This window comes from Hypanus sabinus, chromosome 12 (genome assembly GCF_030144855.1).
Source record: "Hypanus sabinus isolate sHypSab1 chromosome 12, sHypSab1.hap1, whole genome shotgun sequence".
NCBI lineage: Eukaryota > Metazoa > Chordata > Chondrichthyes > Myliobatiformes > Dasyatidae > Hypanus > Hypanus sabinus.
Genome location: NC_082717.1, coordinates 23,441,062 through 23,464,856, shown reverse-complemented (window position 1 = coordinate 23,464,856; position 23,795 = coordinate 23,441,062). Strand labels below are relative to the sequence as shown.

The window sequence follows — 23,795 nt, the reverse complement described above, 5'->3', positions numbered from 1 at the left end:
GGTTCTTTTACCATATGCTCCCTAATCACCTCCAGTTCATTACTTAACACCCAATCCAGTACAGCTGATCCCCCTGTAGGTTCAATGACAAACTGCTCTAATAAGCCACCTCTTAGACATTCAACAAACCTACTCTGCTGAGATCCATTACCAACTTGATTTTCGCCAATTGACCTGCATGCTAAAATCTTCCATGACTATCATAACATTTCCCTTTTGACATGCCTTTTCTATTTCCTGTTGAAATCTGTGGTCCGCCTCCCAGCCACTGTTGGGAGGCCTGTATATAGTTGCCAAAAGGGTCCTTTTACCCTTGCAGATCTTTAACTCAACCCACAGGGATTCAACATCTTCTGATCCTATGTCACATCTTACTTGCTAATTTGATGCCATTCTTTTCCAGCAAAGCCATGTCTCCCCCTCTGCCTACTTTCCTATTCCTCTGATACAATGTGCAACCTTGGACATTCAGCTCCCAACTACAACCATCCTTCAGCCATGATTCCTTGATGGTCCCAACATCATCCTGTAATAGTGAAACAAGATGATCCAATTTATTTCTTATACTTCGCGCAATGACATACAACACTTTGAGTACTGTATTTGCTACCCTTTTTGATTTTGCATCCCTAAAGTACTGATATTCACTCTGTTGGCTGCGACTATGTCCTATCACCAGCCTGCCCTTCCTGACAGTCTGACTGCACACTACCTTTACTTTTTTACCATCCTTCCTATCCTGAGTCCCTTCATTCTGGTTCCCACCCTCCTGCCAAATTAGTTTAAACCCTCCCCAGCAGCTCTAACAAACCTGCCCATGAAAATATTAGTCCCCTCGAGTTCAGATGCAACCCGCCACTTTTGAACAGGTCATACATCCCCCTGAAGAGATTCCAAAAAGCCAAGAATGTGAAGTCCCACCCCCTGCACCAGCTTCTCAGCCACACATTTATCTGCCAAATCATCCTGTTTCTACCCTCTTTGGCGCGTGGCACAGACAAAAATCCAGAAATTACTACCCTGGAGATCCTGCTCCTCAGCTTTCTTCCTAGCTCTCTAAAATCTCTTTTCAGGACCTCTTTGCATTTCCTTCCTATGTCATTGGTACCAGTATGTGCCAAGACATCTGGCTGCTCTCTCCCTCTCCAAAATGTTGTGGATGTGACCTGAGACATTCCTGACTATGGCACCTGGGAGGCAACATACCATTTGGGTGTCCATTCATGTCCACAGAGTCTCCTGTCTATTCCCCTCACTACTGAGTCCCCTATCACTACCGCTGCCTTCTTCTCTCTCTTTCCCTTCTGCACCACAGACCCACGCACTGTGTCTGTAACCTGGTCGCTGTGGCATTCTCCTGGAGGTCATCCCCAACAAAATACCCAAAGCAGTATACTTATTTTTGAGGGGAATGACCACGGGTGTGCTCTGCTCTAACTGCCTATTTACATTTCCATTCCTCCTGACAGTTACGTAGCTGCTCGCCTCCTGCAACTTCGAGGTGACTACATCCCTGTAACTCTGATCAATTATCTCCTCACTCTCCCATACAAGACGAAGGTCATCCAGCTTATTGCTCCAGATCCCTAACACGATCTTCAAGGAGCTGCAGCCAGATGCACTTCACACAGATGTAGTTCCCTGGGAGACTCTGGGTCTCCCAGGACTCCAACATCTGACATGAAGAACACACAATGGCCATTTACTATCCCAGGTACAGTAAGAGAATTATTGTGGCATATGCATAATATTTATCTGGTGTGTATGATTCCAAATGTCAGGGACATTTTGAAAGTGTACAAAAGTTTAACAGTCAACATAACTGTTTTTGGCAAAGTATCTTCAATGTGAACTCTTTGCACATGTGCAGAGTTCCAGCATCTGCATTTTTGTTTTTCTTCCACAGGTCTTGACCATTGATAAAGGATTCCAGAAGAATTCTGTTGGCTGGGTTTGTTCTGGCTCACCCATATCACTGCACTGTGACATACATTCCCTGCTGGCTCTCAAAGCTTTATTACTCAACTGATCAGTCAAACTTAGGATGAAGGATGTTGCAGATGACTATTACAGGCAGCCCAAGTTCAGTGAGATCTGGGCTGAATTGCTTTTGAACTACTTTATTCAAATGGATTAAGCAGAACCAGAAACACAAATATCATTCAATGTTCAGACTACTTTAACTTCAAGGCAGGTAAGTGATCAAATTGAATGTGTCAGGTCCCATAAATGTCACTCGTGTATTGCAATTCCAAGTCAATAAAGCTTCACCAGGAATGCTTGCAAAGGAAATTGCTTACACAACAACGCACAAGACAAAAAGACATCAGTGCCAGCTGATGAAGTCTGAATCGTAGAGTCATAGAGCATGGCAAAAAAGCAAGGTCTTCAGACCCACTGAGTTGGCACTGACCATCAAGCACCCATTTACAAGTAGGGCTTACATAGACCACAGATCAGTCCAGCACAGAAACAAGCCTTCCAGCTCACATGTCTTCACATGAGAACATTAGAAATGTTTTGCCAACAAAGCTTGTCAAATTCCAATTCACAGAAATAACTACAGAGCTGAGGTTTGAATATCTCTAAGGCAGTACTCTCAACTACATATCTAGGTAGTTTGTACCAGGTACCCACAACTTGCTTCCTGATGTGAGTCTGAAATCTCCCTTTACCCATTCTACACCTTTGGTCCCTTGCCCTTGATGATGGATTAATTTTGAAAAAGCACCTGGCGTCGACTTCACTTTCACCCTTCAAGATTTTTAAAACATCTACCATGCCTCCTCTCATTCTACGTCTATTTAGGCTAAAGAAATGTAATTATTTCTATCTTTATTCATAGCTCATACCCTGCAGACCTGGACTGAGTCTGGTTGCCCTTCTCTGAACTCTATCCTGAGCTTCACATCCCTCACACAATACGGAGACCAGATTGTACACAGTGTTCAGGGTTCAGGGGCAAACACAAGGAAATCTGCAGATGCTAGAAATTCAGACAACACACACACACAAAATGCTGGTGGTCAGGCAGCATCTGTAAGGAGAAGCACTGTCGACATTTCGGGCCGAGACCCTTTGTCAGGAGTATTCAAGATGTGGCCTCACACTCGCATTATACAAACTTAAGGAGAATGTCTCTAGACTTGAACTACACTGAGAGCATTATATCTCCCAACATTCTATTAGCCTTCCTAATCACTTCTGTGCATTGTTGAGATGTTGATAGTGATGAGTCCACCAGGATGCCGAAGCTCTTCTCATACAGTGCACTTTTTAACTCCAGATCTCCCCCCATTGTATCTGATATTTCTACTTCCTCTATGTAATGCTTTACACATACTTACATTAAATTTCATCTGCCATTTATCTTCTTTTTGTTTAGATCTAACTATATTGATTCTGCTGTCTGAACCTTATCAGCCCGACCCACTAATTTTGTCTCATCAGAAAACATGACTCGTTTTATTTCTTATGTGTTTAACAAGTCATTAATGTAAATTGGAAACAACAGTGGCTCCAAAAATGATCTCTGCAGAACCCCAATTAACATCTTCTAGGTGTGCAACTGATACTCCCACCATGACTTGTTGTTTTCTGCTTTTAGGCCAATTCCACATCCATTGGCACACTTTACCCTAAATCCCTACTTCCAGTAATTTGCTTATTAACCTCCCGTGGGCACCTTGTCAAAAGCCTTCTGAAAGTCCAGATAAATTTATCAGTCACTCTCTTGTTATCATAAACTTCAGTTGCCTCTTGGTAGAACTCCAGCATATTGGTAAAACATGTTTTCCCTTTTTTCAACCCATGCTGGCTTTCTGTTAACATGCCTGTTCTTATAAGCTGCTTTTCCATCTCATTCTTTATTAATGTTTCCATTGTCTTACCTACAATACACATTAAGCTTTCTGGTCTATAGTTACCAGTGTCAGTGCTGCCACCCTTCTTATATACCGGGAGGGTATATCCCAGTGCATAGGGATTTCACTAGTCTTCAATGACTTCTGGAAAAATACATGGTAGGGGTACTGACAATTATATCAAATTAAACTAGTGATGTTTTCTTCCTTTTCCCACATCTCATCAACTCCACCCAGATTGCTCGTCTCCCCTCCATGGACTCTGACTATGGTTCTTGCTGCCTTGGTGAAGCAGCTACCGTCCTCTCTTCTCCTCTCCCCACTGGGTAGTAGATACAAAAGCCTGAGAGGTCATATCACCAGGTACAAGAACAGCTTTTATCTTGCTGTTATAAGATTATTGAACACTACCTAAGGACAAAACAAAATTGACGCTTGACCTCATAAGCTACCTTGTTAAGATCTTGGACCTTATTGTCTCCCTAAATTGCATTTTCTCTGTAACTGTAACAATTTATTCAATGCTCTCTTTTACCTTGCGTTGCCTCAATGCATGGTCGTAATGAATTGATCTGCATAAACAGTATGCAAAACAAGTTTTTCATTGTGCTGTGGAACACGTGACAACATTGTACCAATTTACCAATTCACCAAAACACTAGAAGAAGTTTACAGTAGCCAATAAGTCTATCAATCAACATATATACAGAATAAGGTAGATAATTTTGCAGCACAATTAGAATTGGCAGGTATGAAATTTTGGGCATTATTGAGATGTAGCTGAAAGAAAATTCTAGTCTGGAACTTAGCATCCAAATATTCACATTATATCAGAAGGGCAGGCAGATAAGCAGAGGAGGTGGGATGGCTGTGTTGGTAAAAAAATGAAATCAAATCCTTAGAAAGAGGAGCCATGGGTTTGGAAAATGTGGAATCCTCTGGGCAGAGTTAAGAAACTGAAAAGCTAATAAGACCCTGAAGAGAATTATTTCCAGTAGCCCAAACAGTAGTCAAGATGTGGGATATAAATTTCAATGAGAAATAGAAAAAGCATGTAATAAAGGCTAAGTTACAACAGTGATGGGGGATTTCAATATGCCAGTAGTTTGGGAACATCAGGTTGGTGCTGGATCCCAAGGGAGGGAATTTGTCGAATGAATACGAGATGGCTTAATAGAGCAGCTTGTAGCTGAGCCCACTAGGGAAAAGGCAATTGCGGATTGGGTGTTGTGTAATGAACCAAATTTGATTAAGAAAAGGAAACCCTTGGGAGGCAAGGATATTAAATATAGAATTCACCCCATTGTTTGAGAGGAAGAAGATTAAGTCAGATGTATCAGTATTATAGCAGAATAAAGGAAATTACAGAGGCATTAGAGAAGCACCGGCAGGGATGATGGTAGGACATCAATGTCTGGAGTTTCTAGAAGCAAATCAGAAGGTTCAGGATTGACTCCTCCTAAAGATGAAGACATATTCTAAAGTGAGCACTAGTCAACTCTGTATGACAAGGAAATTGAAGGCAGCATAACAGCAAAAGTTAGAGCATATAATACAGCAAAAAATAGTGGGAAGTTAGAGGATTGGGAAGCTTTTACATACCAACAGAAGACAACTAAAAAAGCACATAAGCAGAGAAAAGATTAAGTATGAAGGTAAACTACCCAATAATATGAAAGAGGATACCAGAACGTTTTCCAGATATGTAAAGAGTAAAAGAGTGGATATCAGAAAATGATACCAGATAGCTAGTAATGGAGGACAAAGAAATAGCAGGCAAATGTAATAAGTATTTTGCATCAGTCTTCACTTGGAAGGCACTAGCAGTATGCCAGAAATTTTAAGAGTCTCGGGGCAGAAGTGAATGTAATTGCTGTTGCTAAAGAGAAGGTGCTTGGAAAGCTGAAAAGGTCTGAAGGTAGGTAAGTCATCTGGACCAAATGGACTACATGGTTCCAAAAGAGGTGGCTGAAGAGATTGTGGAAGCATTTGCAATGATCTTTCAAAAATCACCAGATTCTGGAATGTTTCCAGAGGAATGGAAAATTGTAAATGTCACTAAAAAGGGAGGAAGGCAGAAGAAAGGAAATTATAGGCTGGTTAGCCTGACTTCAGTGGTTAGGAAGATGTTGGAGTCCATTATTAAGGATGAGGTTTCAGGGTACTTGGATGTGCATGATAAAGTAGGCCATCAGCATGGTTTCCTTATGAAGTAATATTGCCAAACAAATCTTTTGAAATTCTTTGAGGAAATAACAGGGAAGGTAGATAAGGAGAGTCAGTAGATGTTATTTACTTGAATTTTCAGAAGGCCTTTAAGAAGGTGCCACGCATGCAGCTGCTTAGCAAGATAAGAGCCCATGGTATTACAGGAAAGATACTGACCTCAATAGAAGATTGGCTGACTGGCAGGGAATAATGAGTCGGAATAAAGGAGGCCTTTTCTGGTTGGCTGCTGGTGACATATGGTGTTCTACAAGGGTCCATGTTGGGAACGTTTCTTTTCAAGTTAGATGTCAAAGATTTGGATGACAGAATTGATTGCTTTGTAACCAAGTTTGCGTACGATACAAAGATAGGTCGATGGGCAGGTAATGTTGAGGAAACCGGGAGTCTGCAGAAGGACTTGGACAGATTGAGAGAATGGGCAAGGAAGTGACAGATGGAATGTAATGTAGGGAAATGCATGGTCATGTATTTTGGTAGAAGGAAAAAAAGGTGTAAACTATTTTCTGAAGGGGGAAAAATTCAAAAATCAGAGGTGTAAAGGGACTTAGGAGTCATTTTGCAAGATTCCCTAAAGGTTAACTTGCAGGTTGAGTCAGTGGTGAGGAGAGGACCAGAATATAAGAGCAAGTATGTAAGCAGTTTTAAGCACCTTATATGAGAATTTTTATGTTGACATTGGAGAGGGCCCAGAGGATGTTCACTGGAATGATTCTGGTAAGGAAAGGGTTCATGTATGAGGCACATTTGATGTCCTTTGGCATTCAGAAAAATGAGGGCTGGAGGGCTGGGGGGAGGGGGGGCGATCTCATTGAAACCAATTGAGTATTGAAAGTCCTAGACAGAGTGGATGTGGAGAGGATGCTTCCTATAGTGGGTGAATCTAGGCCAGAAAGCACAGCCTCAAAATAGAAGGATGTCCGTTTAGAACAGAGATAAGGAAGAATTTCTTTAGCCAAAGGATGGTGAATATGTGGAATTCATTGCCACAGATGGGTGTGGAGGCTAAGTCATTGAGTATATTTAAAGCAGAGGTTAATAAAGTAGGTTCTTGATTAATAATGGGCTTGAGAGGATAATAAATTAGACATGATAGAATGGTGGTGCAGGCCTAATTCTGCTCCTATGTCTTATGATCTTATGTCATTGGGAACTGCAAGGAAACTGTGGCACACAAAGGAAACACACACAGTCACAGGGAGAGAGCATGCAAACTTCTCACAGACAGTACATTATTAATGCTGGCTGATTGAAGCTGTAAAACAGCACTTCTCTGAGTTGTGCCACTGTGTCACTTCCAAACCTCCCCACTCTCTCCCTGCCTTAAGTGGAAATCTTATCAGTGTGATCCAAAAGAAAAATATTACAATTCCCAGTAAATTGAAATAAAACGGAAAAAATACACAGTGGACCAGCAGTGTCTGTAGAAGTCAAAGTGGCTTTGCAGTTTCCTATTGATGTTCTCTTATCAGAACTGGTAAAACTAACTATGAGGAAGATTTAAAATTTAGAGAAAAGAAGAGGAGGAGTGCATAAAGTGGAAGGTCTGTGACAGACTGGAGGGTGGAAAAGATGAATTGATGATGATGCCGGGTGAAAAAAAGGTGATATTGTGACAACATATGGGTTTATAATGTCACGTGTACCAAGTTATGCTGAAAAACTTGTCTTTCATACAGATCAAAGTATTACACAGTGCTTTGAGGTAGAACAAGGTAAAATAATAACAATACAGAATATAACATAAAAGCTAATGAGGAAGTGTAGCGAATGAAACAGTAAAGTGCGAGAATATAACAGGCCAATAGTTCATCTTATTGTACAACAGGTTCACTTACTAAGATAACAGTGGGACAGAAGACGTTCTTGATCCTAGTGGTACAATAAGGACAAAGACATAGGAGATGGTCTAGGAGAAATACAAATGAGAAGAGCAGTGAAGCCTGCAATTGTTTGCCTCAGTGTTGTCAGCAAGGCTGTAATATATCCAGTTGAAATATACGTGTGCCTCCATGAGATTTCAATGAACTTCATTGGACCAGTGAAGTAATAGAGACAGATAATAAGGGAGGGAAGTTCAATAGGCAGGCAAACTAAAATATTCAGCTAAATGAAGTCCTTCTTTAAAGCAGCAATGTTTGATTCTAGTTGGGTCATAATTTGAGCATTGTTTTTTCCCAATATCACAACAGCACATAAAATGATTTGATTCAAAGTCACATTAAACAATTTAATTTTACCAATGGAACACTAAATTGTGCATTCTGAATATGTTCTGGTGCTACTTGAGGAAGACTGCTGCATTCACCTGATGCTTCGGGAAAGCAAACTTCAGATAGGGAAGGTAGCAGAGTTTGTGTTACCCATTTACGAGAATAGTGTCTTACAAGAGATGAAGTCTCCTGTAAAAGCTCATCTAGTTAGAAATATAAAAAACCTACAGCACAATATAGGACCTTTGGCCCACAAAGTTGTGCCGAACATGTCCCTACCTTAGAAATTACTAGGCTTACACATAGCTCTCTATTTTGCAAAGCTCCATGTACCTAACCAAAAGACTCTTAAAAGACCATAACGTATCTTCCTCCACCACCGTTGCCAGCAGCCCATTCCACGCACTCACCACTCTCTGCATAAAAAAACTTACCCCTGACAACTCCTCTGTATCTACTCCCCAGCACCTTAAAATGGTGTCCTCTTGTGGCAGCAATTTCAGCCCTGGGAAAAAGCCTCTGACTATCCACACGATCAATGCCTCTCATCATCTTATCCACCTCTACCAGGTCACCTTTTATCCTCCTTCGCTCCAAGGAGAAAAGACCAATTTCCCTCAACCTATTCTCCTAAGGCATGCTCCCCAATCCAGGCAACATCTTTGTAAATCTTCTCTGCACCCTTTCTATGGTTTTCACATCCTTCCTGTAGTAAGGTGACCAGAACTGAGCACAGTACTCCAAGTGGGGTCTGACCAGGGTCCTATACAGCTGCAGCATTATCTCTCGGCTCCTAAATTCAATTCCACAATTGATGAAGGCCAATACACTGTATGCTTTCTTAACCACAGGGTTAACCTGCATAGCTGCTTTGAGCATCCTATGGACTCGAACCCCAAGATCCCTCTGATCCTCCACACTGCCAAGAGTTTTACCATTAATACTATATTCTGCCATCATATTTGACTTACCAAAATGAACCACTTCACACTTATCTAGGTTGAACTCCATCTGCCACTTCTCAGCCCAGTTTTGCATCCTTTCAATGACCTGCTGTAAATTCTGATAGCCCTCTACACTATCCACAACACCCCCAACCTTTGTGTCATCAGCAGATTTACTAACCCATCCCTCCACTTTCTCATCCAGGTCATTTATAAAAATCACAAAGAGTAAGGTTCCCAGAACAGATCCCTGAGGCACACCACTGCTGACTGACCTTCATGCAGAATATGATCCATTTACAACCACTCTTTGTCTTCCGTGTGCAAGCCAGGTCTGGATCCACAAAGCAATGTCCCCTTGGATCCCATGCCTCCTTATTTTCTCAATAAGCCTCATATGGGGTACCTTATCAAATGCTTTTCTGATATCCATATACACTACATATATACACTACAACTACTGCTCTTCCTTCATCAATGTGTTTAGTCACATCTTCAAAAAATTCAATCAGGCTCGTAAGGCACAACCTGCCCTTGACAAAGTCATGCTGACTATCCCTAGTCATATTATACCTCTCCAAATATTCATAAATCCTACCTCTCAGGATCTTCTCCATCAACTTACCAACCACTGCAGTAAGACTCACTGGTCTATAATTTCCTGGGCTATCTCTACTCCCTTTCTTGAATAAACATCTGCAACTGTCCAATCCTCCGGAACTTCTCCCATCCCCATTGATGATGCAAAGATCATCACCAGTGGCTCAGCAAGCTCCTCCCTCATCTCCCATAGTAACTTGGGGTACATCTCATCTGGTCCTGGTGACTTATCCAACTTGATGCTTTCCAAAAGCTCCAGCACATCCTCTTTCTTAATATCTACATGCTCAAGCTTTTCAGTACACTGCAAGTCATCACTGCAATCACCAAGATCCTTTTCCATAGTGAATACTGAAGTAAAGTATTCATTAAGTACCTTTGCTATTTCCTCCGGTTCCATACACATTTTCCCACTGTCACTCTTGATAGGTCCTATTCTTTCACATGTTATCCTCTTGTTCTTCACATACTTGTAGAATGCCTTGGGGTTTTCCTTAATCCTCCCTGCCAAGGTCTTCTCATGGCCCCTTCTGGCTCTCCTAATTTCCCTCTTAAGCTCCTTCCTGTTAGCCTATAATTTTCTAGATCTCTAACATTACCTAGCTCTCTGCACCTTTTGTAAACTTTTCTGTTCTTCGTGACTAGATTTATTACAACTTTTGTACACCGCAGTTCCTGTACCCTAGCATAACTTCCCTGTCTCATTGGAACATACTTGTGCAGAACTCCACACAAATATCCCCTGAATATTTGCCACATTTCTTCTGTACTTTTCCCTGAGAACATCTGTTCCCAATTTAAGTTTCCAATTTCCTACCTGATAGCCTCATTATTCCCCTTACTCCAATAAAATGTTTTCTAACTTGTCTATTCCTATCTCTCTCCAATGCTATTGGAAAGGCGATAGAACTATAATCACTATCTCCAAAATGCTCTCCCACTGAGAAATCTGACACTTGACCAGGTTCCTTTCCCAATACCAAATCAAGTACAGTCTCTCCTCTTGTAGGCTGATCTACATATTGTGTCAAGAAACTTTCACACCTAACAAACTCTACCCCACTTAAACCCCTTGCTCTAAGGAGATGCCAATTGATATTTCGGAAATTAAAGTCTCCCATCACGGCGACTCTGTTATTATTGCAACTTTCCAGGATCTGTTTCCCTATCTGTTCCTCAACATCCCTGTTACTATTGGGCCACCTATAAAACACATCAGGTAAGGTTATTGACCCCTTCCTGTTCTTAACCTCCACCCACAGAGACTCTGTAGACAATCCATCCATGATGACCACCTTTTCTGCAGCCGTGACCTATCTCTGATCAACAGTGCCAAGCCCCCACCTCTTTTGCCTCCCTCCCTGTCCTGTCTGAAACATCTAAAATCCGGCACTTGAAGTAACCATTCCTGTCCCTGAGCCATCTAAGTCTCTGTAATGGCCACCACATTATATCTCCAAGTACTGATCCACGCTCTAAGCTTATCCGCTTTGTTCACAATACTCCTTGCGTTAAGATAGACACATCTCAATTCGTCGGTCTGAGTGCATCCCTTCTCTATCACCTGCCAATCCTCCCTCACACACTGTCTCCAAGCTTTCTCTGTTTGTGAGCCAACCACTTCTTCCCCAGTCCCTTCAGTTCAGTTCCCACCCCCCAACAATTCTAGTTTAAACTCTCCCCAGTATGATTAGCAAATCTCCCCGCCAGGATATTGGTCCCCCTTGGATTCAAGTGCAACCACTCATTTTTGTACAGGTCACACCTGCCCCAAAAGAGGTCCCAATGACCCAGAAATCTGAATCCCTGTCCCCTGCTCCAATCCCTCAACCACGCACTTATCCTCCACCTCATTCTATTCCTATACTCAGTCACATGGCACAGGCAGTAATCCCGAGATTACTACCTTTGCTGTTCTGCTTCTCAACTTCCTTCCTAACACTCTGTAGTCTGTTTTCAGGACCTCTTCCCTTTTCATTGGCACCAATATGTACCACAACTCCTGGCTGTTCTCCCTCCCACTGCAGATATTTTGGACGCGATCTGAAAACATCCCGGACCCTGGCACCTGGGAGGCAAACTACCTTCTGAGTTTCTTTCCTGCGTCCACAGAATCGCCTGTCTGACCCCCTGACTATAGAGTCCCCTATCACTATTGCCTTCTTCTTCCTTTTCCTACTCTTCTGAGTCACAGGGCAAGAATCTGTGCCCGAGGCATGGCCACTTTTGCTTCTCCCAGGTAGGCTGTCCCCTGCCCCTCAGCAGTACTCATCCAGGAGTACTTATTATCAAGAGGAGCAGCCACAGGGGTACACCCTAGTATCTGACTCTTGCCCTTCCCACTCCAATATTTATGCTGTTTATATACGAGCAAAAGCTTTTTAATCATTGTTCGCTTGGAAAAAAATTTGTGTAAGACCGTAAAACCACAGGACGTCATAGCAGAATTAGACCATTTAACCCATTGAGTCAAATCAAAATCAAATCAAGTCAAGTTTAATCATCATTCAACTTTTCATGTATATAGACAAAGAAACAGCATTCCCCTGGGACCAAGATGTAAAACATATGGAGCACATTTAAAAGAGCGAGCAAAAAAAAACATTGTTACGCAAAAAAACACACATATTTAGTCCAAGACCCTGAGTGACAAATCCTGAAAAATCAATGATACAGTCTCCCGGCAGTGTGCAGATGCACACAATCCAGCCTCTCATTTCACCGACCGAACACTGGAGGGTAGCACCAACAGCAGAGGCCAGCCCCCATGCTGCACCGCCTCTGGCGCGTTCTCACCTGGCCTACAGCAGAAGGCAAGCCTGCAGCTTGAGGCCTGGTCCACATTGCATCCGAGGCTATGCAGCTTCCACGCCGCAAACCTCGCCACCAAACAAGGGGAACAGTCCTGTGGCATCTTACGTTATCAATGGCCAACAGCAAGAGAACTGTCCAAGACAATCACCCACTGTTACACTGCACATTGTCTTGGTGCTCCAAATCTGATGCCTTTCAGTAGCAGGTAGATCCTCTGAACCGTAAACTGTATGGCTCTTCCAGTGACATGCCAGTTGCCTCCTCCACTGACATGGAGTCTACCCCACCATTGGATTATGTATGATCTTCCTCTCAACTACATTCTTTTGTCTTCTCCATGTAACCTTTGATACCCTTGCTCATCAAGAACCTATCCATCTCCATTTTAAATGTACCCAATGACTTGGACTCTGTAGCAATGAATTCTACAGACTTATCACTCTTTGGCTAAAACAATTCTTCCTCATCTCTGCTCTAAAGGGCTGCCCTTCTATCTGAGCTCTGCCCTCTGGTCCTAGATCCCCCTATAGTTGGGAACATCCTTTCCATGTCCACTCTATCCAAGTCTTTCAATATTTGGTAAGTTTCACTGTGATTCCTCACTCCCCCATTTGTCTAAACTCTAGTGAGAACAGGCCCAGATCCATTAAATGCTTCTCGTGCATTAACATTTACATTCCTGGGATTATTCTTGTAAACTTCCTCTGGACCCTCTGTAATGCTTTCTTTCTTCAATATGGTGCTCAAAACTGCTCACAAAACTCCAAGAGCCTTACAAAATCTCAGCCTTACATCCTTGCTTTTATGTTCTAGTCCTCTTAAAATAATAACATTGCATTGACCATCCTTACCACAGACTCCATCTACAAGTTAACCTTTTAAGGATTTCCACACGAGGATTCCCAGTTCCTTTTACAACTCTCATTTCTGAATTCACTCCCCTTTTAGAAAGTAGTCAACACCTTTATTCCTTCGGCCTAAGTGTATGACTATATACTCCCTACACTGTATCACATCTGCCACTTCTTTGCCCATTCTCCTAATCTCTTCAGACTCCCCGTTTCCTCCTGCTCCATCTATCTTTGTATCCTTCGCAGACTTGGCCACATAGTCGTCAATTCCATCATCCAGATCATTAACGTATAATATGAACTCTGACCTCTCTGGAGCACCTCCTGTCTCCAGCAGCCAACCTCAAAGGCTCCTTTTATTCCCATTCTTTGCCTTCTGCTAGTCAGCCAGTCTTCTCTCCACTCTAATATCATTCTTGTCATACTTCCTCAAAGAATTCCAACAAATTTGACAGGCCAGGTTTCTCCTTAATGAAATCGTGCTGACTTCCACTTGTTTTGTTGTGCGCCTCTGAAACGTCATCCTTAATAATGAATTCTAATAGCTTGCCGCCCACTGAAGTCAGGCTAACTGGCCTATAATTTCCTGTTTAGTGTGCATGGATCTCCACTGCTTCCACTGCTTCTGGTTCCACTGAGAATGGCAAGCTCCTGTGATTCTCGGCTGTTCAGCATCTCCAGCTTTCCTAGTTCCATTTCTCTGAAACCTTGCCTCCAGCTTCTGAGCCCTCATCATTTCTCTTCTAATCTCCCTGTTTCTCCACCACCCTGTAAATCAGAATCAGGTTTATTATCAACAGCAAGCTTGTTACTTAGCAGCAGCTGTTCAATGCAATACATAATATAGAAGAAAAAAGAATAAGTAAATCAATTACAGTATATGCATATTGGAGATTAAAAATCATTCAAAAACAAAAATAATATATATTGAACAAGTGAGGTAGAATTCAAAGGTTCAATGTCCATTTAGGAATTGGCTGGCAGGGGGAAAGCAGCTGTTCCTGAATCACTGAGTGTGTGTCTTCAGGTTTCTGTCCCTCCTACCTGATGGTAACAGTGAGAAAAAGGCATGCCCTGGGTGCTGGAGGTCCTTAATAATGGACACTGCCTTTCTGAGACACCGCTCCCTGAAGATGTCCTGGCTATTTTATAGGCTGGTGCCCAAGGCGGAGCTGACTAAATTGACAACCTTCTGCAGCTTCTTTCAATCCTATGCAGTAGCCACACACCTCCCTCCCATACCAGACAGTGATGCAGCCTGTCAGAATGCTCTCCCCAGTCATCTGTAGTAGTTTTTGAGTTTATTTGTTGACATACCAAATCTCTTCAAACTCCTAATGAAGTATAATCATTGTCTTGCCTTCTTTATAACTACATCGATATGTTGGGACCAGGTTAGATCCTCTGAGATCTTGACACCCAGGAACTTGAAACTATTCACTCTTTCCACTTATGGTTCTTCTATGAAGATTGGTATGTATTCCTTCATCTTACATTTCCTGAAGTCCACAGTCAGCTCTTTCATCTTACTGACATTGACTGCCAGGTTGTTGCTACGATACCACTCCACTAGTTGGCATATCTCACTCCTGTACGCCCTCTCATCTCCACCTGAGATTCTACCAACAATGGTTGTATCATCAGCAAATTTATAGATGGATATTTAAGCTATGCCTAGCCACGCAGTCATGGGTATAGAGAGAGTCAAGCAGTGGCCTAAGCACACACCCCTGAGGTGTACTAGTGTTATAGTCAAGCAACAAGGAAATATTATCACCAATCCACACAGGCTGTGGTCTTCCGGTTAGGAAGTCGAGGATCCAATTGCAAAGGGAGGTGCAAAGGCCCAAGACTTGTCGAAAGCTTTGATTTCCCTCTATAACCCATCATCAGATTTTGTTTGCCTTCGCTGCTGTGAATTGCCTTGAGAAATCTTCACAATGTTAAGATTGTGTTAAAGGAGGTATGGCATTGAAAGTTGTTATTCTCAGGTGCAGGAGTGAAAGGTGAATTTAGCACTGCTTGTTTAACCCTCATCTGCTGCCTCCATTTCCAAGAAAAAAATTCAGTTGTGAAGCAAAATCATGGGAGGTACCAGGAGGATACAATGCCCCCTTTAACAATGTGAAAACATAAAAAAATTAATTCCTCGATAAAGCAGTTTCAATGCATATTTATTGAGTGACTGCTTTGGCCTAGCTCAGACAAAAAAAACTCCTTCTAAACAACTGACACCTGTCAGAGGCAGACTTCCCGATCCAAATATTCCTCTGATACAAGTCCAATATCAAGGCCTCTGACTCATCCTCTTTGGAGGCAGTGAGGCCCATGTCTCTGCTGTGATATTCCAAACAATACAGCAGCTTTCCTATTACATCAGCAATTCTCCTTCTATGTCAAGCTGCAGAATTAACCTCTTTCTGAAACTTGAACTATTCTGTTTACCAGGCAGTCTCATCGAACTTCCTACAGACCTTTCAAAATAGAGAGTGGGGTTTTGCAAAATGTAGTCTCACCCCAAATCTCCCGGCTATCTCAGTGTCAAATATCACTGGACAAGATTTTGATTCCTGAATATTTCAGTGTATCTCATGGATTTTCAGCTGCTGATCATGAAAATCAGCATGGAATTTCCCCATCATGCACCATTCTTTTTAAAATCACCTACATTTGTTATTTCAATTCATAGTTCAAGTCAATTAAAATGTTGCCCACAAACCATGAAGTGCAGCATGTCATTATAGATTTGTTTTCTGCATTCCTATTTAGAATTCTTCCCTGCAAATCTTGATGGTGTCAGTGACAAGCATAGTGAAAGGTTTTGTGGTCATTGTGATCATATTATGGTCATGGGGAAATCGTATCAGGGCACTTGGAATCCAGCAATGCTGACTGATTATAATTGGACACTTAAGTAAGAAGCCTCAGAGACTGAGCACAAATGAAAATCATCAACAAAACATGTTGAACCATTACAAAGATCAGAACCATTATGCAATTAGATGCATTATATTCAATAAAAGTTAATTTCTTGTGTCTCCAAATTCCTCAATGATACAAGTAGGCTGAAATTATATTTGTGTTTATAATTTATATAAGTCTATCATAATCAAAAAAAATTGAGATGCAAAACTTCTGAAGAAATGTGTTGTCCTGTGTAATATTTCAATCTCATCCTAAACGTATACATTGATCATGCATTCACAGCCCTTGAGAGTAGACAAATGCAAGATTCTCAGTGCAATGAGTGAAGAATTAGTTTAACATCTGTAGTTGGGAATATGCTTGAAGCTATCAGTAAAGCAGAAATAGCAAGGCATCTGGAAAGAAATAGATCCTTCATGTAGATGCAGCAGGGATTCAGCAAAGGCAGGTCCTGTTTGTCAAATGTACTGCAGTTCTTTCAGGATACAAGCGCTGTGGATAGAGGGAAACAGATGGACATTATTTACTTGGATTTCCAGAAGATTTTGGATGAGGTGCCACGAAAAGGACTTATCCAAAGGATAAGGATGCACAGAGTTGGGGGTGATGTATCAGCATGGATCCATACCAATAGAAAGCAGAGAGTTGGGATACTTTTCTTCAGTCCTTCCGAAGGGTTTCGGCCTGAAACGTTGACTATGCTCTTTTCCTAGATGCTTCCTGGCCTGCTGAGTTTTGTGCGTGTTGAGTTGGGATATATGGATGTCTCCCTGGTTGGCAGTCATTGGTGAGTGGTGTGCCACAGAGTTTGGTGCTGGGCCCACAACTGTTCACGACCTACACTGACAATTAGAATGTGTAATTTGCTGATGATACTAAATTGAGTGTAAAAGCAAATTGTGCAGAGGATATGGGGAGTCTGCAGAGAGATATAGATAGGTTCAGAGAGTGGGCAAGTGTCTGGCAGATTGAGTAGAATGTTGGCAAATGTGAGGTCATCCATTTTGGAAGGAAAATGGAAGATCAGATTGTTATTTTGATGTTAAGAGAATGCAGCATGCTGCTGTGTAGAAGGACTTGGGAGTACTTGTGCATGAATCACAAAAGGTTGGTTTGCAGGTGCAGCAGTCTATGAAGAAGGCAAGTGGGATGTTGGCCTTATTGGCTCAAATGACTGAATTTTAGTGCAGGGAAGTTATAATGCAACTATATAGGGTACTGCTGAGGCCATATCTGGAGTACTGCACACAGTTGTGGTCTCCTTACTTGAGAAAGGATATACTAGCTTTGGAAACAGTGCAGAGGAGGTTCACCAGGTTGATTCCAGAGATGAGAGGGTTAGACAATGAAGAGAGATTGAGTCACCGGGGACTGTACTCATTGAATTCAAAAGGATGAGAGGAGATCTCGTAGAAACATAAAATAATGAAAGGGATAGAAAAGATAGAAGCAGGAAAGTTGTTTCCACTGGTACATGAGGCTAGAACGAGCCTCAAAATTCGGGGGAGTAGATTTAGGATGGAGATGAAGGGGAGCTTTTCCCAGAGACTGGTGAATCTGTGGAATTCTCTGCCCAATGAAGCAGTGGAGGCTACCTCAGTAAATATATTTAAGATAAGGTTGGATAGATTTTTGCATAGTAGGGGAATTAAGAGTTATGGGGAAAGGTAGGTAGATGGAGATGAGTCCATTGTCAGTTCAGCCATGATCTTACTGAATGGTGGAGCAGGCTTGATGCGCCAGATGGCCTACTCCTGCTCCTATTTCTTATGTTCTTTTGTTCTTTAAAAATTATACAGCAGTTTTTAATGGCTAATCTCACCTTTATAACTTTTCTAGAATTTCTTTCTTGCTGTCTGAATGTAAGGTCTCTGTCAGCGACACTTACGTATTTTATAGAAGCTCGCTGACTATCAGGAATTTGATTTTCTCTTCTGAATTATGACATTCATTCTAATATAGCTTTGAATGTGAGGAATTGATGGGCAAAGCTTTCTTCAGTGGAGATGGGAATGTTATTGGAAGAAGATGGGAAAAGGAAAAGAAAGCTGAATACAGTAAGAACGAACAGATAGAAGAAGGAAAAGAATGAAGGAAAAATTGGTATTGCAACATATCAGGGAGGCTAACAAAGGGCTGATTCACCAGTCTTACTCCACAAATGAATAAAAAAAGGAATTTCTATTTGAAAGGGATGAGAGAAGTATTTAATAATTCCCCGCATAGAAGTAAGAATCTGATATGTCGCCTTCAGCCAACCTTTACTCGTTCGTAAGATTGAGAGACACCCCCTCCTTCAGGAGAATCACTGACATGCAGCAGGCATAAAAGCACTGTTTGTTGACCTCCTTCAGAAACCTGAAGCATTAACCCCGATTCTCTCTTCACACATGCTCCCTGACTTGTGGAGTCCTTCAGCATTTCCCATCCTTGCTTCTCAAACATTGTGACTTCAATTTTGGTGCTTATGTTCACAAACCTTAACGCGGACACATTCCTGACATTCTCCCATGACAGGCGACCGAGCATAAAAGCAGAGATTTCCCCACCCCCATTGCCTATCATTGCTCTTTGTAGAACATGCTGGTACAATTAAAGCTGAAGTACATACATGATAATCCGATGGTGCAGGAGCAGCTTGAGTGAGTGTGTGACTTTTGAGTGAATGAAAAGAAGCAGATAAAAGCATTTTCAAATAACTCTCTTGTGAAATCTGGCAGGTGTTCTCTGTAGACTAGCAGTACTCTGCTTTGAATATTATGTAGCAAAGAAGCAGAAATGCATTGGGTTTTATCAAGAAAATAATTAACCTTTGCTTGTGTAATTCCACAAATGCTTCCTTTCTATTCTGCATGCAGGATTTCACGAAAAGATGTATACATTTCCTTTATTTTTTGCTTTTATAATCTAGAGTTGATACTTACATCTTGTTATATTGCACTTATATAAATATTAGCTTTTGATGGTGAATAATTGGATTAAAGTTATTTGAGTTTTTCAAACAAGCTTTGCAAGCCATATGAAAGAAATGGTCTTCATTATCCTTGCAGCCTGTGAACTTGGATGTACAAGAGACTTACAAATTTAAAAGGGTGACTGAGTTCAAATTATATAATTTGGACTATGTTATTGTGACATGCATGGCTGAGCGAAGTTTTGGAATTAAGGGGATGCAGAATGCCAGGAATATTCCACTTTCTACCCTTACATAGAATCATACAGTAATAGAGTTCTACAGCATGGAACAACTGTACATCCTTTAGCCAACTTCTTCCATGCTCACCAAGATGTCCACCTAAGTTAGTTACATTTGCCTGCATTTCATCCACATCCCTCTAAACCAGGGGTCCCAGGCCTTTTTTTAATGCCATGAAATCTTACCATTAACCAAGGGCTCTGTGGACCTCAATCTGGGAACCGCAGCTCTAAACCTTTCCTATCCATGTGCTTATCTTTTAAATATTGTCCTGTTGTGGCGACCCATTTCCTGGCGTATCCGAACCGACTCACAATTAGATAGCCTACGGGGGTTTGCGAGCACAGAGCTTTGGAGCCTCTGTGCCATGGGGGGCCGGTTGACAGAGGCTTAAAAGTGAGGCTGAAGTTTTCGAATAAAGTTTTTTCCTTCGACTGCAGTTACCGACTCCGTGTCGTAATTTTAGCGCTGCGTGTAGCACACCGCTACAATTGGTGACCCCGACGGTCCAAACGATTTTTGGACCAGAAATGACCGACGCCGCCTCTGTTCATGCGGTTTTGTTGAAACTGCCGGGTTTCTGGACACAGCGCCCGGACCTATGGTTCCAGCAAGCCGAAGCACAATTCCACGTTCGCCAGATCACCTCAGAAGACACCCGCTACTACTACATGCTGAGCTCCCTCGACCAGGACACAGCGGCCCAGGTCGCGGAGTTCGTACAGTCGCCCCCGGCAGACGGCAAGTACACAGAATTCAAAGCTCTGCTCCTCAGGACTTTCGGACTCTCACAGCGTGAGCGGGCTGCCTGTTTACTGCACCTGGACGGCTTGGGCGACAGACCTCCATCGGCTTTAATGAATGAGATGTTGTCTCTGGCCGACTGACACACATGCCTCATGTTTGAGCAGGCATTCCTGGAGCAGCTGCCCGAGGACATACGCCTGCTGCTGTCCGACGCGGATTTCAGTGACCCCCGGAAGGTGGCAGCCCGGGCGGACTTGCTGTGGAACGCCAAAAAGGTGAGCGGGGCGTCCATCACACAGATCACCCAGCCACGCTCCCAGCAGCAAACCAGTCCAGGCCCGGCCACAGAGCCCGCCAACCCCAAGCCCAATGAACACTGGTGCTTCTACCACCAGCGGTGGGGCGCAGAAGCCCGCCGTTGTCGCCCGCCCTGCAAGTTCCCGGGAAACGCCAGGGCCAGCCGCCGCTGATGGTTACGGCGGCTGGCCATCGGGATAGCCTCCTGTATGTGTGGGATAGAAGGTCGGGATGCCAGTTTTTGGTCGATACTGGGGCTGAGATCAGTGTTTTACCTCCGACGAGTTACGACACCCGCAGCAGGGCACCGGGTCCCCCCCTGAGGGCCGTGAATGGCAGCACAGTAAGAACCTATGGCACCCGTCAGGTGCAGCTACAGTTCGGCTCCAGCCAGTTCACGTGGGACTTCACACTGGCCGCCGTAGCCCAACCGCTTCTGGGTGCGGATTTTTTGCGGGCTGACAGCCTACTGGTCGACCTGCCCAGGAAGAGACTGGTACACTCCGAGACCTTTCAGACGTTCTCCCTGGGTGCAGCCCAGTTGCCAGCCCCTCACCTCGGCTCCATCACGCTGTCCGACAACGACTTCACCAGGGTCCTGGCGGAGTTCCCATCGGTTCACAGCGGCCATGCCCTGGCACGGCGTACAGCACCACATCCCGACCCAGGGACCACCCCCCCACGCCCGCGCTCGGCGGCTTCCCCCAGACAAGCTCCGACTGGCAAAGGAGGAGTTCAAGAGGATGGAGGAATTGGGGATCATCCGGCGGTCCGACAGCCCATGGGCCTCCCCCCTGCACATGGTGCCCAAAGCGACGGGGGGCTGGAGACCGTGCGGCGACTACCGCAGGCTGAACAAGGCTACCACACCGGACCGCTACCCTGTGCCGCACATTCAGGACTTTGCAGCAAACCTGCACGGCGCACGGATCTTCTCCAAGGTAGATCTCATCCGAAGGTACCATCAAATCCCGATGCATCCTGACGACGTCCCCAAAACGGCACTCATCACCCCTTTCGGCCTTTTCGAGTTCCTCCGCATGCCATTCGGCCTGAAGAATGCCGCACAGACGTTCCAGCGGTTAATGGACGTGGTGGGACGGGACCTGGACTTCGCGTTCATCTATTTGGATGACATCCTCATAGCCAGCAGCAGTCGTCAGGAGCATCTGTCCCACCTCCGTCAACTCTGCGCTCGACTGAGTGAGTACGGTCTTACAATCAACCGCGCCAAATGCCAGTTCGGACTCGATACCATTGACTTCCTGGGCCACAGGATTACTAAAGACGGGGCAACCCCTCTGCCCGCTAAGGTAGATGCGGTCCACCACTTCCCCTGACCCACCACGATCAAAGGCCTTCAGGAATACGTAGGTATGGTCAATTTCTACCGCCGCTTCCTCCCTTCAGCTGCCCGGATCATGCGCCCCCTGTTAGCCCTGATGTCGGGTCCGAGCAAGGACATTACCTGGGACGAGGAGTCCGCCGCCGCTTTCGTTCAAACAAAGGAAGCTTTGGCGGACGCCGCAATGCTAGTACATCCCAGAATGGACGCCCCTACCGCCCTCACAGTGGACGCATCAAACACGGCAGTCGGTGGGGTGCTGGAGCAGCTCATCGCAGGTCGCTGGCAACCTCTGGCGTTTTTCAGCAAACACCTGCGACCACCCGAGCTTAAGTACAGTGCTTTCGACCGGGAACTGTTGGCGCTCTACCTGGCAATCCGGCATTTCAGGTACTTCCTAGAAGGTCGGCCCTTCACCGCATTCAAGGACCACAAACCACTTACCTTTGCGTTTACGAAAGCGTCCGACCCCTGGTCGTCCCGCCAGCAACGCCACCTGTCCTACATCTCTGAATACACGACGGATGTCCGGCACGTCTCGGGTAAGGACAATGTCGTGGCGGATGCGCTCTCTCGCCCTACCGTTCATGCCCTTTCCCAAGGGGTAGACTTTGAGGCACTGGCAGAGGCACAGCAGGCAGATGAGGAGATTCCAAGTTACAGAACCGCAGTCTCCGGTTTGCAGCTCCAGGACCTCCCCGTGGGCCCAGGTGAGAGGACCCTACTCTGTGACGTCACCACCGGCCAGCCCCGTCCAGTCGTCCCGACAGCATGGCGGCGCCGCATTTTCGACTCCATTCATAACTTGGCGCATCCCTCCATCCAGACAACTGTCCGGATGGTTTCCAGCAGGTTCGTTTGGCACGGACTCCGCAAACAGGTCAGTGAATGGGCCAAAACGTGCATGCACTGCCAGACGGCCAAGGTGCAGCGGCACACCAAAGCCCCACCGCAGCAGTTCAATCCTGCCCACCGGCGTTTCGACCACATTCATGTGGATATCGTGGGCCCCCTGCCAGTGTCGCGCGGAGCATGGCACCTCCTGACTATCGTGGACCGGTTCACAAGATGGCCAGAGGCGGTCCCGCTCACCGACACCACCTCCGAATCTTGTGCCCGAGCCCTGATCGCCACCTGGATATCTCGCTTTGGTGTACCAGCCCACATTACCTCCGACAGAGGCGCCCAGTTCACCTCCAGCCTGTGGTCAGCTATGGCCAGCCTTTTCGGGACTCAGCTGCACCACACAACTGCCTACCACCCACAGTCGAACGGGCTAGTGGAGCGTTTCCACCGTCACCTGAAGTCGGCCCTCATGGCCCGCCTGCGAGGAGCCAACTGGGTGGACGAGCTTCCCTGTGTCCTACTCGGCATTCGCACAGCGCCCAAGGACAACCTGCACGTCTCATCGGCCGAGTTGGTATACGGCGCGCCCCTGGTCGTCCCCGGGGAGTTCCTGCCAGCCCCAAGGGGGCAAGAGGAAGAACCCGCAGCAGTCCTGGGCAGACTACGCGAGAAGCTCGGTAACCTGGCCCCCATACCCACTTCACAGCACGGGCGGCACCCGACCTGCGTACCCAAAGACCTACAGAACTGTAAGTTTGTGTTTGTACGAAGGGGCGGGCATCGGCCGCCGCTGCAGCGGCCATACGAGGGGCCGTTTATGGTGCTACGGAACAACGGGTCCACGTTCGTGCTGGACGTTGGGGGGAAAGAGGAAGTTTTCCCCGTGGACCGCCTCAAACCGGCCCATGTGGACCTGGCGCAACCGGCC

The 23,795-nt window shown here is 44.7% G+C and overlaps 1 long non-coding RNA gene across 2 annotated transcripts in view; it reads right to left on the bottom strand.

The window, feature by feature from the left end:
- The window catches only part of LOC132402458 (uncharacterized), a 55,890-nt gene that overhangs the window by 14,434 nt on the left and 17,661 nt on the right, over positions 1 to 23,795 (bottom strand). The window contains exon 1 of one of the 2 annotated variants that reach the window (XR_009514905.1): positions 19,048 to 19,165. The exons of the other annotated variant lie outside the window; for it this stretch is intronic. This is a non-coding gene — a long non-coding RNA (uncharacterized LOC132402458). Of the gene's footprint in view, positions 1 to 19,047; positions 19,166 to 23,795 lie in introns of those variants that run through there. 2 annotated transcript variants of the gene reach the window in all.